This window comes from Cetorhinus maximus, chromosome 33, assembly GCF_964194155.1.
Source record: "Cetorhinus maximus chromosome 33, sCetMax3.hap1.1, whole genome shotgun sequence".
Classification (NCBI taxonomy): Eukaryota; Metazoa; Chordata; class Chondrichthyes; order Lamniformes; family Cetorhinidae; genus Cetorhinus; species Cetorhinus maximus.
In genome coordinates this window covers 9191471-9206135 of record NC_135911.1, presented here as the reverse complement: position 1 = coordinate 9206135, position 14665 = coordinate 9191471, and the positions used below count along the sequence as shown (strand labels likewise).

Genomic DNA, 14665 nt, shown 5'->3' with positions numbered 1-14665 from the left:
CTACAAGTAAGCTTATTTTGAATCCACCTTATCAAATTACCCTGTATCCCATGTGCATTTGCCTTCTTCATAAGTCTCCCATGTGGGACCTTGTCAAAGGCTTTGCTGAACTCCATATAAACTACATCAACTACACTACCCTCATCTACACACCTCAAAGAATTCCTCAGCCCATCCAAAGTGAGGCAATTTGTGAACACTATGGGTGTGCAGGAGCAGACCAAAGGTCTGGAACTCTCAAAGACAACAGGTTTGGTAAGCGATGGTAAATGGGTATCCATAAATGTGCGTGGCATTAAATCTACTACACAAAGTGTTGCAACCTTGGATTACTTTGCCAAGGTCAAAGCTGACCTGCTGTCTCTGCAGGAGTGTGCAATACCGCACCTCAGCTCCTACAGGCAATGGTCACCATGGTGGCCCCATGGGCCATCGATCTGGTCAGGAGGAAACGACTCTCGTTCCTCCGGCCTGGGTATTCTACTGTGGGGAGGTAACTTCACTGTCTCCAAGGTTAAGGAAGTGGTGGGCGGGTGCCTCCTCGTAGCAGACGTAATGTACAAGAATGCTCCACTCTGGTTAATTAACGTCTATGCCCCGGCACAAAAGGGTGAGCGGCTGGCGATCTTTCAGCAGCTCCCACAGCTGCTGGCGACCTCCAGGCCGGTCATTCTGGGCAGTGACTTCAACTGCATCATCGATGCAGCTGGACGATCCGGCAGGTCCGACAGCAGATTGGACGCTACGTCCAGATCCCTGATGGAAACAGCAAAGGATGCCAAGCTGCACGATGTTTTCAGGAACCCTGCAGACGGAGCGCAGCGTAGATGCACCTGGTCACGGCCAGACGGGTCTATCCGTTCCAGGATAGACTTCCTGTTTGTATCCCGTGCGTTCACAGTCAGATTCACCGATGTCAATCCGGTGTTCTTCTCTGACCACTGCCTCCTACTGGCTGACTATCACTTAGAGGAAGACCACAGGGTTGGACAAGGGGACATGGAAGCTGAACGTGTAACTGCTGACCCCAGAGAACATTGAGGAGCTCCAGAGGGATTACAAAGGTTGGAGAACAGTGAAAACCCTCTTTGAGTCCATGACACAATGGTGGTAAGCGATCAAGGAAAACATCAAGAGGTTTTTCATCCTCAAAGGCATCCAGAAAGCTAGAAAGGAACAGAGGGAAATGACCAGACTCCAGAAAAAGATGCAGAATCTGCTCCGGCTGCAGTCGATGGGGGTCGATGTCAAGGAGGAACTCCAAGAGGTGAAGAGCCAGCAAGCCTCGCTCTCTGCCTCGGAGGCCTCCAAGGTGATCTTCCGATCCAGAGTCTGCTCCGTGGAGCAGGATGAGACGTGCTCATGTTTCTTCTTCCAAAAGGTACATAGAGAGAGCTCTGATCAGCAGCCTGAAGGAAGACGACAGCAAAGTTAGGTCATCGCAGTCCGACGTTTTGAGGATCAGCAAATCCTTTTATGCCGGATTGTATGACGTGAAGCCCACAGACAGCACGGCCTCCCAGTCCTTCCTAACTCGATCACGGAGGTCTTAGGCAACAGTACACGGGAGACTCTGGACAAATCGCTAACTCCTGACGAACTGACAAAGGCCCTTGAGTCCTTCGAGAAGAGTAAAACTCCTGGAAGTGACGGCTTGCCGGCCGAGTTGTATTTGGCTCTGTGGGACTGGATCGGCCCAGACCTGCTAGAAGTGTACGAGAGTATGCTTCTGTCCGGCAGCATGTCAGAATCCATGAGGAAAGGCACCATCACCCTCATCTACAAGCAGAAGTGGGAAAGGGAGGAAATTAGAAATTGTTGACGGATCTCACTGTTGAACGTGGGCTATAAGATTCTGTCCGAGGTCATTGCCAATCGGGTCAAGTCCGCTTTGGAATTGGTGATCCACCCTGACCAGACCTGCGCTGTGCCCGGCAGGAAGATTTCTGACAGCCTTGTGCTACTCAGGGATACGATTGCCTATGTACAGGACATGGGTGTGGACACCTGCCTCATCAGCCTGGATCAGGAGAAGGCCTTTGACAGAATATCGCACACCTACATGGTGGATGTGCTCTCCAAAATAGGGATTGAGGAGGGAATTTGCAACTGGATCCAACTGCTCTACACTAACATCAGTAGCGCAGTCTCAATCAATGGGTGGGAATCAGATAGCTTTCCTAATAAATCTGGAGTCAGGCAGGGCTGTCCTCTCTCCACTGTCCTGTTTGTGTGTTGCATAGAACCCTTTGCTGAGTCCATCAGGAAGGATCCGGGCATAACAGGAGTGACGATCCCAGGCAGTGGAGGCACTCAGGACAAAGCCTCCCTGTACATGGACGATGTCGTTGTCTTCTGCTTGGATTCCCTGTCGGTGCGCAGACTGATCCACATCTGTGACCAGTTCGAACAGGCCTTGGGAGCCAAGGTAAATTGTGGCAAGAGCGCCGCCATGTTCTTTGGGAGCTGGGCTGACCGATCCTTTGTCCCCTTCACCATCAGGGCTGACGGCCTGAAGGTGCTGGGGATATGGTTCGGAGGGACCAGGGTATGCGTTAGAAACTGGAAGAAGCGAGTGTCTATGGTGCAAAGGAAACTGGGCATGTAGGAGCGACGCTCCCTCTCCATTGTGGGTAAGAACCTGGTCATCCGGTGTGAGGCACTCTTGCTGTTGCTGTACGTGGCGCAGGTCTGGCCCATTCCAGACTCCTACGCAATGGCGATCACCTGAGCCATCTTTCGCTTTATCTGGAGGTCGAAAATGGATCATGTCCACAGGAACGCGATGTACAAGCCTCTAGATAAGGGGGGGAAAAACGTGCCCAACATTACCCTCATACTGATGACCACCTTTGTGTGTGGCTGCATCAAGTGGTGCGTCGACCCTCAGTACGCAAACTCCAAGTGTCACTACGTGCTGAGGTTCGACCTGTCCCCGGTGTTGCGAAGGATGGGTCTGGCCACGCTGCCGCGGAACGCTCCAAGTAGTTGGACCGTGCCGTACCACCTGTCCCTCGTGGAAAAATTTATGCAGAAAAACACCTTTGACCACAAGTCCATCAGGCAGTGGTCGGCACGTAACATCTTAGAGGCCCTGCGGGAAAAGGAGAGGGTGGATCCTGTGGGATGGCTCCCCGAGCAGACTGTCAAAGTCATTTGGAACAATGCCTCATCGCCAGAACTTTCCAACAAGTGCCAAGACGTAGCTTGGCTGGTGGTGAGAAAGGCCCTTCCCGTCAGATCCTTCCAATACGCCAGGAGTCTCACCCTCTCTGCACGTTGCCCTCGAGGTGGCTGTGGTGGGGAAGAGACCGTTGTTCACCTCCTTGTGGAATGTGTCTTTGCAAAGAAGGTCTGGAGAGAGATGCAGTGGTTTCTGTCGAGGTTCATCCTGAGCAGTTCTGTGACACAGGACTCTGTGCTCTACGGGCTGTTCCCAGGGACACACACCGAGACAAACATCAACTGCAGCTGGAGGATCATCAACTCGGTGAAAGAGGCTCTTTGGTCTGCCTGAAAGTTGTTGGTCTTCCAGCACAAAGAGTTGTCCCCGACTGAGTATTGAGGACTGGCACCTTCCAAGGTCCAGGACTACGTGCTGAGGGACGCACTAAAGCTTGGGGCAGCCGCCGCAAAGGCGCAATGGGGAAAGGTCGCTGTCTAAGAACTTTCTGCGACCGTGAACCGAGAGGCTGGGAATTGCATAGACCCCTAGAAATGTTTTGCAATGTTCTTCCAGATATTTTATGAATAAGTTCCATTTTTCAAAAAAAAGAGTTTAGCCAGATAAACCCAGAGCCTGGTTCCTGTGTTAAAGGGGTTCAGTCAGATAAACCCAGAGTCTGGTTGCTATATTAAAGCGGTTCAGTCATATAAAGCCAGAGTCTGGTTCCTATATTAAAGGGATTCAATTTCCTTTTGAAAGTTAATATTGACAGCAGCTGCTGATTCACAGAGTGAGTGAGGGGGGATTACAAGATAATGTACCTGTACAGGTGAGTGAGACTGGACTCGGTGCAGCAGCTCAGTGTCTGGCTTGACTCAATATTTCTGCATTTCCCCCCCGCACCTTATTCTGTCATTTAATCTTTTTTTTTCAAACACTTCCCCAGAGAATGTTCGATCTGAAATGAGAATTGTAATTCTAACCTGGTTGTAAGTTTATTGCAGTATTTCAGAGTGACACATTCTGTATTGAAAGAAATTGAACTGCAATGAACTCTGTGAGATGTCAAATTGGAACTATAATGTAATGTACCTTCACATATTTTATAAAGTATATTATTTTAAAAAGCAAAATAAAAAATGTGCCTCCAGTCCCACATTAACCTGGTTGACTTTTAACTGCCCTCCGACTTGCTCGGCCACTTCAATCAGTTTGTATCAAACACAGGAGAGAAAAAACAAAATAAAACTGAACGGATCACAGGCTGTTACTCAGGTATCGAATCAAGACAAAGACACACCCAGCCCAGTCGACATTACAAAGTTCCCTCACTAAAATATGGGGACTGATGTCCAAGTTGGGAGAGCTGTGTGACATAGTCATACTAACTGAATCAACCCTGTCAAACTGGGTGATGGAAGGAGTTAACGGAGCTATCAAGCTGCACTCACTCTCCAGAAACCTGCTCCATCTGTCTCCAGATGTTGGGCTGCAGGAGGTGGGACTATCTTCATTCTTCTCGCTTTTCCCTGTATTGACTGTGAGCACTGACTCCCTAACCCCCACAGACCGGATTTGTTGGACATTCCAACTCTCCTGCGAATATCGAATGGAAAAGGTTCCTAATGGAATCAGCTGAATGGAGACAGACACTTCCCTCCAATCTCTGATTGATCATTTCCCCAACAGCGGTTTGGAGACATGAGGAGGTGGCCTGTTCTCCCTCCCGCTGTGAAAAGGGAGGGCAGAGTAAATGATCACTTTGAGAGCTTTAGGTGCTGGTGTCACTAACAGGAGAAAGCAGCTCTTTCCCTTTGCCAACTCGCTGACTCTGAATCGAGCCCTTGTTCCACTTGGTGTTGAGGTGAGGCTGTTTTAGACTCTGTCCCCGCGGATGAGCCGGGCACAGCTGGATGTCTTTGGACATTGTTGGTTTGGTGTGGATGGCGCACAGGTCGGTGACCTGAAAGAGCCCCGGCAGGTAAACCTCACTGGCCTCCTGCAGCCTCATAAGCTCCGAGCTCTGGAAGAGCAGCTCTGTCTTGAAGTCCTGACTGACCTCCCACACCAGCCACTGGAAGGGCATTTTGCGGGTGAGCCGCTCGGTGCGATTGTGACAGCGGCGGCTTTCCCGCAGAGTCCCAGTGCCGGCTCTGTCACCCAGATGGTCTTTCACTCCGGCCCTGGCTGGAGAACGCTTTGGGCAGCTTTGGTGGTCGGCTAATAAACCCAGAGTCTGATTCCTGTATTAAAGTGATTCAGTCAGATAAACCCAGATTCCGGTTCCTGTATTAAAGGGGTTCAGTCAAATAAACCCAGGGTCTGGTTCCTGTATTAAAGGGGTTCAGTCAGATAAACCCAGAGTCTGGTTCCTGTATTAAAGGGGTTCAGTGAGAATAAACCCTGAGTTTGTTCCTGTATTAAAGGGGTTCAGTGAGAATAAACCCAGAGTCTGGTTCCTGTATTAAAGGGGTTCAGTGAGAATAAACCCTGAGTTTGTTCCTGTATTAAAGGGGTTCAGTGAGAATAAACCCAGAGTCTGGTTCCTGTATTAAAGGAGTTTATCCGGGAGATGGTGAGGTGAATAAGGCAAATGAGTTGAGGGCACAAATTAACACATGGAAGTATGACGTCATTGCTGTCACAAGGACATGGTTAAGAAAGGGGCAGGATTGGCAGCTTAATATTCCAGGATATTGGGTCTTCAGGCGAGACAGGGAAGAAGGTAAAAGAGGAAGGGGTATCGCAACAAAAACAAAAATGCCTGGAAAAACTCAGCAGGTCTGACAGCATCTGCGGAGAGGGATACAGTTGATGTTTTGAGTCCGTATGACCCTTCATCAGAACTAAGACATATAGAAATGAGATGAAATATAAGCTGGTAGAGTGGGGTGGGTCAGGTAGAGCTCGATAGAGGGCCAGTGTTAGATGGAGGCCAAGAAGAGACTGCCAAAGATGTCATTGTCAAAAGGACAAAGGGGTGTTGACGGTGGTGATATTATCTAAAGGATGTGCTAATGGGGACATTAAGGGTAGCAAGCAGGACAAACTAGTGGCAGATGGCCTAGAGGGGGTGGGGTGGGGTGAGGAAGGGATCGAAATGGGCTAAAAGGTGGAGATGAAACAATAGATCGAAATAAATTTAAAAATAGGAGGGAAGACAAAAAAACAGTTGCAAAAAAAAATTATAAATTCTTGGAAAAAGGGGGATCAGAAAGGGGATGGGGATGGAGGACAGAGTTCATGATCTGAAATTGTTGAACTCAATATTAAGTCCGGAAGGCTGTAAAGTGCCTAGTCGGAAGATGAGGTGCTGTTCCTCCAGTTTGCGTTGAGCTTCACTGGAACATTGCAGCAGGCCAAGGACGGACATGTGGGCATGAGAGCAGGGTGGTTTGTTGAAATGGATAGCGACAGGGAGGTCTGGGTCATACTTGCGGACAGACCGAAGCTGTTCCACAATATTGATCTCGGAATCAATTACAGTAGTAAGGAGGGATGACATTTTAGAAGGCATCTCAAAAGAAGCTAAATGGGTAGAACTTAAAAACAAAAAAAGGCGCAAACACATTGCTGGGACTGGATGTGACTGCAGTAGAGAGAATGCAGAGGAGATTTATCAAGATGTTGCCTGGGCTGGAGAGTTTCAGTTATGAGCAGAGATTGGATAGACTGGGATTATTTTCCCTGGAGCAGAGGAGATTGAGGGGGGACATGATTGAGATGTCTCAAGTTATGAGGGCCATAGATAGGGTGGACAGGAAGGAACTTTAACCCTTGGTGAAGGGACCAATAACCAGGGGGCATAGATTTAAGGTAAGGGGCAGAAGGTTTAGAGGGGATGTGAGGAAGAATTTTTTCACCCAGAGGGTGGTGGGAATCAGGAACTCACTGCCTGATAGGGTGGCAGAGGCAGAAACCCTCAGAACATTTAAGAAGTATTTGGATGTGCACTTGCGATGCCACGACATACAAGGCTATGGGCCTAGTGCTGGAAAATGGGATTGGAATAGTTAGATACTTGTTTGACCAGAGCAGTTGCGATGGGCCGAAGGGTATTTTTCTGTACCGTAGACCTCTATGGCTATGAATAAGGTCAGTATTGCAGGGGACCCTTTGAGCAACTGTGAAAAATACATACTATTATATACTGCCTTCAACCCCTCGAGGAAATTTACACCCAAGTCTAGTCACTGCTGTAAAGAAGGAAATATCACAACAAATGTAGGCAAAGCGTCCTCTCAAAACTGGTAGCATCAGAAACAAACCCAGCTCTGTTTTCCACGATGCTGGTTACCTAATAAATGTTAGATCAGAACTCAAACTCCCTGTTCCTCTTCCAAACAGTGGCTGTGGGAGTTTTTCATCCATCTGAGATGGGAGACAGAGCTTTGGTTCAACGTCCCATCCAAAAGACAGCACGTCCCTGTCCCTGAACCCCCCCGACAGTGAGGTTCAAAACCCACACCACAGGCCTGAGCTCAAAAAAAAAATGCTGACATTCCCACTGCGGCACTGAGGGAGTGCTGCACTTTTGGAAGTTCTGTCTTTCAGTCGAGACATTGAACTGAGGGTCCCTTTTGCCCTCTCCCACAGATGAAAGTGATCCTACAGCCAGTACTGGAAGTGGAATAGGTGACTTCCTCCTGGTTTATTTTCCAATATTTGGCCATCAACCAACATCCCAAGCAGAGCTCTAGGTTACCAGGAGAGAAGCAATATAAACACAGGTCTGTCTTTAATGTTGGAATCATCTTGAAGTGATGGGAGAAAACTGAAACTGGAACTTACCTGTCTGAGATACGTTGAACTGCTGGTTGGGGGTCTCTCCTCGTGTCGCTATGATTCGGAACATGTTTCGCTGTCTGTGTGCCCTCAAGACAAGACGTTTAATGGCTTCCATACTTCAGGATAACCTGGACCTTCCTCATTGTTGTGATTGAGTTTACTTCTGTAGCAAGGACACCTTCATGACTCCATTTAGTTGCTGTCGGTCTTGGTTCAGTGTCCGAGACACACTGAACATCCTCATGACTGTGGCTTTTTCACCAGACACTTTTTTCCCTCTTTATTACAATCCCTTGCCACTTCCAATCCCTTGTTCCCTCTACCCCGGTGAGCATAGGTGAGAATTCCAGTCTCTGATACTGGGTTGACATCCAGCTGGGAACTGGTGTCTGATTGAAGTGGAAATCAACCCACCACCCATTGTATCTCCCAGACACTCCTGCAAATTGTAGTCAGGTTAAAGACCTGTCCATATAAAAAGAGTCTTCCTTATGGATCACAATCTACTGGATGTAAAAGGAATCTTTACAATGAAATATTAATTATCGAGATGGGAGCGTCTTTGGCGAAGCCGACATTTATTGTCCATCCCGAGACGCCCCTTGAGAAGGTGGTGATGGGCCGCCTTCTTCACCCGTTTCAGCCCCGTGTGGTGAAGGGGCTCCCACGGAGCCGTTAGGGAGGCAGTTCCAGGATTTTGACCCAGTGACGATGAAGGAACGGCCGGTATATCTCCAAGTCGAGGCGGTGTGTGTGTGACTGGGAGGGGAGCTTGGAGGTGATGCTGTTCCCAGGCTCCTGCTGCCCTTGTCCTTCTCGGGGAGGCTGGAGGTTGTGGCTTTGGGAGGTTTTATTGAAGAAAGTGGGAGTGGGAACAGAAGAGAAAGAAAACTTGTTATAATAAAAGCAAAAATACTGCAGATGCTGCAAGTTTAAACTGAAAACGGAACAGCTCTGAAAGCACCAACATTAAACTGGAATCATTAACTGTTTCTCTCCTGATCTGCTCAGTGTTTCCAGAATTTTCCAATTTAACAGACGCAACCATATGACGTCATCTCCCCACCTACAGGTGCGAAATCAGAGTCAAAGCCAATCAGCTGCCGGGTCGCCCTGTCAATCAGTGTTCACCCCGCCCCAGCACAAACCAGATCCAATCAGCTGCCGGGTTGCCCTGTCAATCAGTGTTCACCCCGCCCCCAGCACAAACCAGATCCAATCAGCTGCCGGGTTTCCCTGTCAATCAGTGTTCACCCCGCCCCAGCCCAAACCAGATCCAATCAGCTGCCGGGTCTTCACCCCTCTCAGCATCTTTGCTGCCGCCATTTTCTCCAGTTGTCAGATTTTTTTTTGCTGATTCTGATCCCTCTCCAATCCGGACAGTTTAATCCGGTATCAGCAGGAGGAACCGCACGGTCCCCGCTCCCGGTCCCCGCAGCTCCTTTTCCATCCATTTTCCCCCCCCGGATAAAGAGTTGAATCGCGGTGAAGATAAAGGAAAGTTTCCCCCCGGATCCCCCTCCCTCCCCCCTGCACGGGCAGAGGGAGGGCCGCACGGGCGGAGGGAGGGCCGCACGGGCGGAGGGAGGGGCCGCACGGGCGGAGGGAGGGCCGCACGGGCAGAGTTCCTGTCTTTCACCGAACACATTAAACTGAGTGAATGCACTGGACCAAACTGAGGGAAGTGCCAGGAGTGTTTGGGGCCTTGGACGGTGAGGAGGGGGGGGAGTAAGCGGCAGGGTTGCACCTTCTGCAATTGAATGGTAAGGTGCCGCAGGAGACTGTGGGGAACCCACCCTGCTCCCTGTCCTGCCCCACCCTGCAACCCCTCCTCTCCCCCCCACTCCCTCTCTTCCCCCCCCCCCCCACTCCCTCTCTTCCCCCCCCCCCCCACTCCCTCTCTTCCCCCCCCCCCCCACTCCCTCTCTTCCCCCCCCCCCCCACTCCCTCTCTTCCCCCCCCCCCCACTCCCTCTCTTCCCCCCCCCCACTCCCTCTCTCCCCCCCCCCCCCACTCCCCTCTTCCCCCCCCCCCACTCCCCTCTCTTCCCCCCCCCCCCACTCCCTCTCTTCCCCCCCACACCCCTCTCTTCCCCCCCACTCCCTCTCTTCCCCCCCCACTCCCTCTCTCCCCCCCCACTCCCTCTCTTCCCCCCCCCCACTCCCCTCTCTTCCCCCCCCCCCACTCCCTCTCTTCCCCCCCCCCACTCCCTCTCTTCCCCCCCCCCCCACTCCCTCTCTTCCCCCCCCCCCACTCCCTCTCTTCCCCCCCCCCCACTCCCTCTCTTCCCCCCCCCACTCCCTCTCTTCCCCCCCCCCCACTCCCTCTCTTCCCCCCCCCCCACTCCCTCTCTTCCCCCCCCCCACTCCCTCTCTTCCCCCCCCCCACTCCCTCTCTTCCCCCCCCCCACTCCCTCTCTTCCCCCCCCCCACTCCCTCTCTTCCCCCCCCCCCACTCCCTCTCTTCCCCCCCCCCACTCCCTCTCTTCCCCCCCCCCACTCCCTCTCTTCCCCCCCCCCACTCCCTCTCTTCCCCCCCCCCCACTCCCTCTCTTCCCCCCCCCCCCACTCCCTCTCTTCCCCCCCCCCACTCCCTCTCTTCCCCCCCCCCACTCCCTCTCTTCCCCCCCCCCCACTCCCTCTCTTCCCCCCCCCACTCCCTCTCTTCCCCCCCCCCCACTCCCTCTCCCCCCCCCACTCCCTCTCTTCTTCCCCCCCCCACTCCCTCTCTTCCCCCCCCCCCCACTCCCTCTCTTCCCCCCCCCCCCACTCCCTCTCTTCCCCCCCCCCACTCCCTCTCTTCCCCCCCCCCCACTCCCTTTCTTCCCCCCCCCACTCCCTCTCTTCCCCCCCCCCACTCCCTCTCTTCCCCCCCCCCACTCCCTCTCTTCCCCCCCCCCCACTCCCTCTCTTCCCCCCCCCCCCACTCCCTCTCTTCCCCCCCCCCCCCACTCCCTCTCTTCCCCCCCCCCACTCCCTCTCTTCCCCCCCCCCACTCCCTCTCTTCCTCCCCCCCCCACTCCCTCTCTTCCTCCCCCCCCCACTCCCTCTCTTCCTCCCCCCCCCACTCCCTCTCTTCCCCCCCCCCACTCCCTCTCTTCCCCCCCCCCACTCCCTCTCTTCCCCCCCCCCCACTCCCTCTCTTCCCCCCCCCCCCTGCCATCTGTCCTCGCGTCCTCTCCCCACCCCTGGACCCTGGTTCCTCTCCAACCAGCCCCCTACCTCCCGGTCCGTCTCCAAACCCGCCCCCTCCCCATCAACACTGAGGAGGCACCACGCTGTTGGAGGGTTGGTGCCAAAGGAGATGCTGGCCTTCAGGTGAAATTTTAAACCAAGGTCCCCATCTGCCTCCTTGGTGCGTGTAAAAGATCCCACGGCCACTATTTGGAAGAAGAGCAGGGGGAAGGTCGCCCCGGTGTCCTGGGGCCAATATTTACCCCTCAACCAACATCACTAAAAAAACATGATCTGGATCATTATCACATTGATGTTTGTGGGAGCTTGCTGTCCGAAAATTGGCCACCACGTTTACTACATTACTACAGCGAACATACTTTTGGAAAAGCATTTAATTGGCTGTGAAAAGCTTTAGACATCCTGGGAAGGTGAAGGCGCCAGAGAAATGCAAGTCTCTGTTTTGAAAGTTGCTGAAGTTGTCTCTGCAATACCGCCCTTTGCCCACCTGGTGGCGCCGCTGCTCAGTTTTAAATTTGGATCAGCAGCGCCATCTAATGGCTGAACCCCTTTAATACAGGAACAACAACAAAAAACAACTTGCATTTATATAGCGCCATCAATACTGCAAAAAATAATGCCCCTATGCACATCAGGGGATTGTAAATGAATCAAAAGTTGATCCAGAGCCACCTAAGCAGACACTAGGGACCAAAAGCTTAGACAATGAAGTTTTTAAGGGGCATCTTAAAGGAAGGGAGATAGAGGATTAGGGAGGGAATTCCAGAGCTTAGGGCCCCAGGCAGCTGAAGGCACGGCCGCCGATGTTGCAGCGATGGAAATCGGGGGATGCTCAAGGGGCTGAAAGGAGCACAGAGATTTTGGAGGGTTTTTGGGGCTGGAGGAGCACAGATAGGGAGGGTTATGGGGTTGGAAGAGGTTACAGAGATAGGGAGGGTTGTAGGGGCTGGAGGACATTACAGAGATAGGGACGGTTGTAGGGGCTGAAGGAGGTTACAAGGATAGGGAGGATTATAGGGGTTGGAAGAGTTTACAGAGATAGGGAGGGTTATACGGGGTTGGAAGAGGTTCTAGAGATTGGGAAGTTTGTAGGGGCTGGAGGACATTACAGAGATAGGGAGGGTTGTTGGGGCTGGAGGAGGTTAAAGGGATAGGGACGGTTGTAGGGGCTGGAGGAGGTTAACTGCTCTGTTCTAACACCCATGGGCAAATCTACAAGCAGTTGAGCTCTGTTTGTGTGTGAGCGCGGTGAGTGTGTGCATGTGTGAGTGAGATGTGTGTGTGAATGAGTCAGAGAGAGAAATTTTGCTGTATATAACATTCACTACTCACGTGTGTGTGTGTGTGTGTGTGTGTAAGGCTCACACTGCCCATGTGTGTTTGTAGGGTTTGCACTGCTGCTCCTGTGGGTCTGTGTATACTTTATATATAATTGAAGCAGTCTCTGTATTATAAATCTAAAAACTCAGGTATCTTCGAAAATATGAGGTGTGTCCACATTGCCTGACAAGTGATTGTTATTTATCATGTTTACAGGGGGATTGTGTGACATTAAACTGAAATACCCCAGAGTCTCTGTTCATATGTATTTGTTAAATATTCCACAAGCCAGATAGATGATAATTTAATATTTTTGTACATTTCTTTTATTTCCTGCTCCTGATCACTGTCCATTTGCTCCTGTTGAAATCTCAGCCTCTCTTGGGTAAGAAACCTAACTGTGATGCCTGACATAGCCAAATATCCCATCTACATCTGCTGAGTGAGGCTACAGGAGGTGCCTGGTGACGGGATTGCGAAAGACATTTGGACCAATTCTGCACAGTAAACACACTCTTTTAGTGCTAATATATATTGGGCAATTTAAATTATATAAATCTGAAAATTGTTTAAAAGACGGGATTTAGGGAATTGTTTCCTGAGGATGAGGTGTTCAGGAACAAGTGTGGATCTCTGGGATTTTTTAGCTGCTGTTCTCATTTGATGTGGGAAGTTATTCCCATGTTCCTGTGTCTTTCTCCCAGGCTGGGGAAGGGTCTCCACCTCTGAATGGCCTCCTGAATCAGCTTGCTGTGTTCATTCATACCAAAGGCCGCAGTGTGTTAACACAGTGAACCCCTGGTCTGCTCTCCTGCTGCCAGTGCCCATTCCCACCCTCAAACAGTGATTTGTGTTTCCACCCCAGTGACCCAGGGACACAAGCTCCCCAGTGGGGTGAGTGGAAGCCCCTTACCCAGACCCTCACCCAGTTCATGTCTCTCCAAGTCTTTACAGAAAATCACAGCGGACCAACACAGTGTTACTGCTCCCCAATTGGTGAATGGGAGAAACTTTTATAAAACTCAGTATTTATTGACCGTCAGTTAAGTGTGAGTTAAATGGCTTATTCTGAATGTCTCATTCACTTTCTTTGTTCTGTTGTGTGTGTAAAATAAATTAAACCACTATGTTCAAACAACATTCACAGGGTGCTGTGAGTTTCTGTAAAGACTGGAATACTGATTTCCTCCTTTTGGTCAACTCCATGTGTTCATCAGCTGAGGCACTTTGGGACTTTCATGGGACAATACTGGTCACTCGGTACGGTGGGGGAGGGAGTGGGATTTTTTTATTCATTCACGGGATGTGGGCATCGTTGGCCGGGCCAGCGTTTATTGCCCATTCCTAATTGCCCTTCTGAAGGTGGTGGTGAGCTGCCTCCTTGAACTGCGACAGTCCATGTGGTGTAGGTACAACCACAGTGCTGTTCAGAAGCAAGCTCCAGGATTTTGACCCAGCGACTGTGAAGGAACGGTCAATATATTTCCAGGTCCAGGACGGTGAGTGGCTTGGAGGGGAACTTCCAGGTGGTGGTCTTCCCAACTATCTGCTGCCCTTGCCCTTCTAGATGGTAACGGTTGTGGGTTTGGAAGGTGCTGTCTAAGGAGCCTTGGTGGGTTTCTCCAGTGCATCTTGGAGATGGTACACACTGCTGCAAATGTGCGTCGGTGGTGGAGGGAGTGAATGTTTGTGGATGGGGTGCCAATCAAGCGACCTGCTTTGTCTTGGATGGTGTGGAGCTTCTTGAGTGTTTTGGGAGCTACACTCATCCAGGGCAAGTGGAGAGTATTCCATCAGAGACTCCTGACTTGTGCCTTGTAGATGGTGGACAGACTTTGGGGAGTCAGGAGGTGAGTTACTCACTGCAGGATTCCCAGCCCCCCTGGCCTGCTCTTGTAGCCACAGTGTTTATATGGCTAGTCCAGTTCGGTTTCTGGGTGGAGAGAAGGCACCAATCTCTCCCCGATTCCAGGGGTGGAGGTCCTGCGGAAGAATTGACCCGAGCCGCCAAAGGAGAGCAGCTGGTGACACAGGATGTTCATCCAGTGAGAGTCCCAACCCTCATAATCCCAGCCCCGGCACCCACCAAGCCAACAACTGCAGCTGCACTGGGAAACTCTCCAAGATCATGCTCTACATTGTTGAAGGGTCATGTGGACTCAACGTCAACTTTGTTCTTCTCCGCCGATGCTGCCAG

At 51.4% G+C, this 14665-nt stretch overlaps 1 protein-coding gene and 1 long non-coding RNA gene across 2 annotated transcripts in view; both read right to left on the bottom strand.

Annotated features, from left to right (window-relative positions):
- LOC144671554 (histone-lysine N-methyltransferase PRDM7-like) overlaps window positions 1-14665 on the bottom strand; it is a 177965-nt gene that overhangs the window by 154337 nt on the left and 8963 nt on the right. The window lies entirely within an intron of this gene.
- LOC144671584 (uncharacterized) lies at window positions 7794-8381 on the bottom strand. Its single transcript, XR_013573948.1, has 2 exons — window positions 7958-8381; window positions 7794-7862 (listed from the first exon to the last, which is right to left on the bottom strand). It is a non-coding gene; the product is annotated as an uncharacterized LOC144671584 (long non-coding RNA).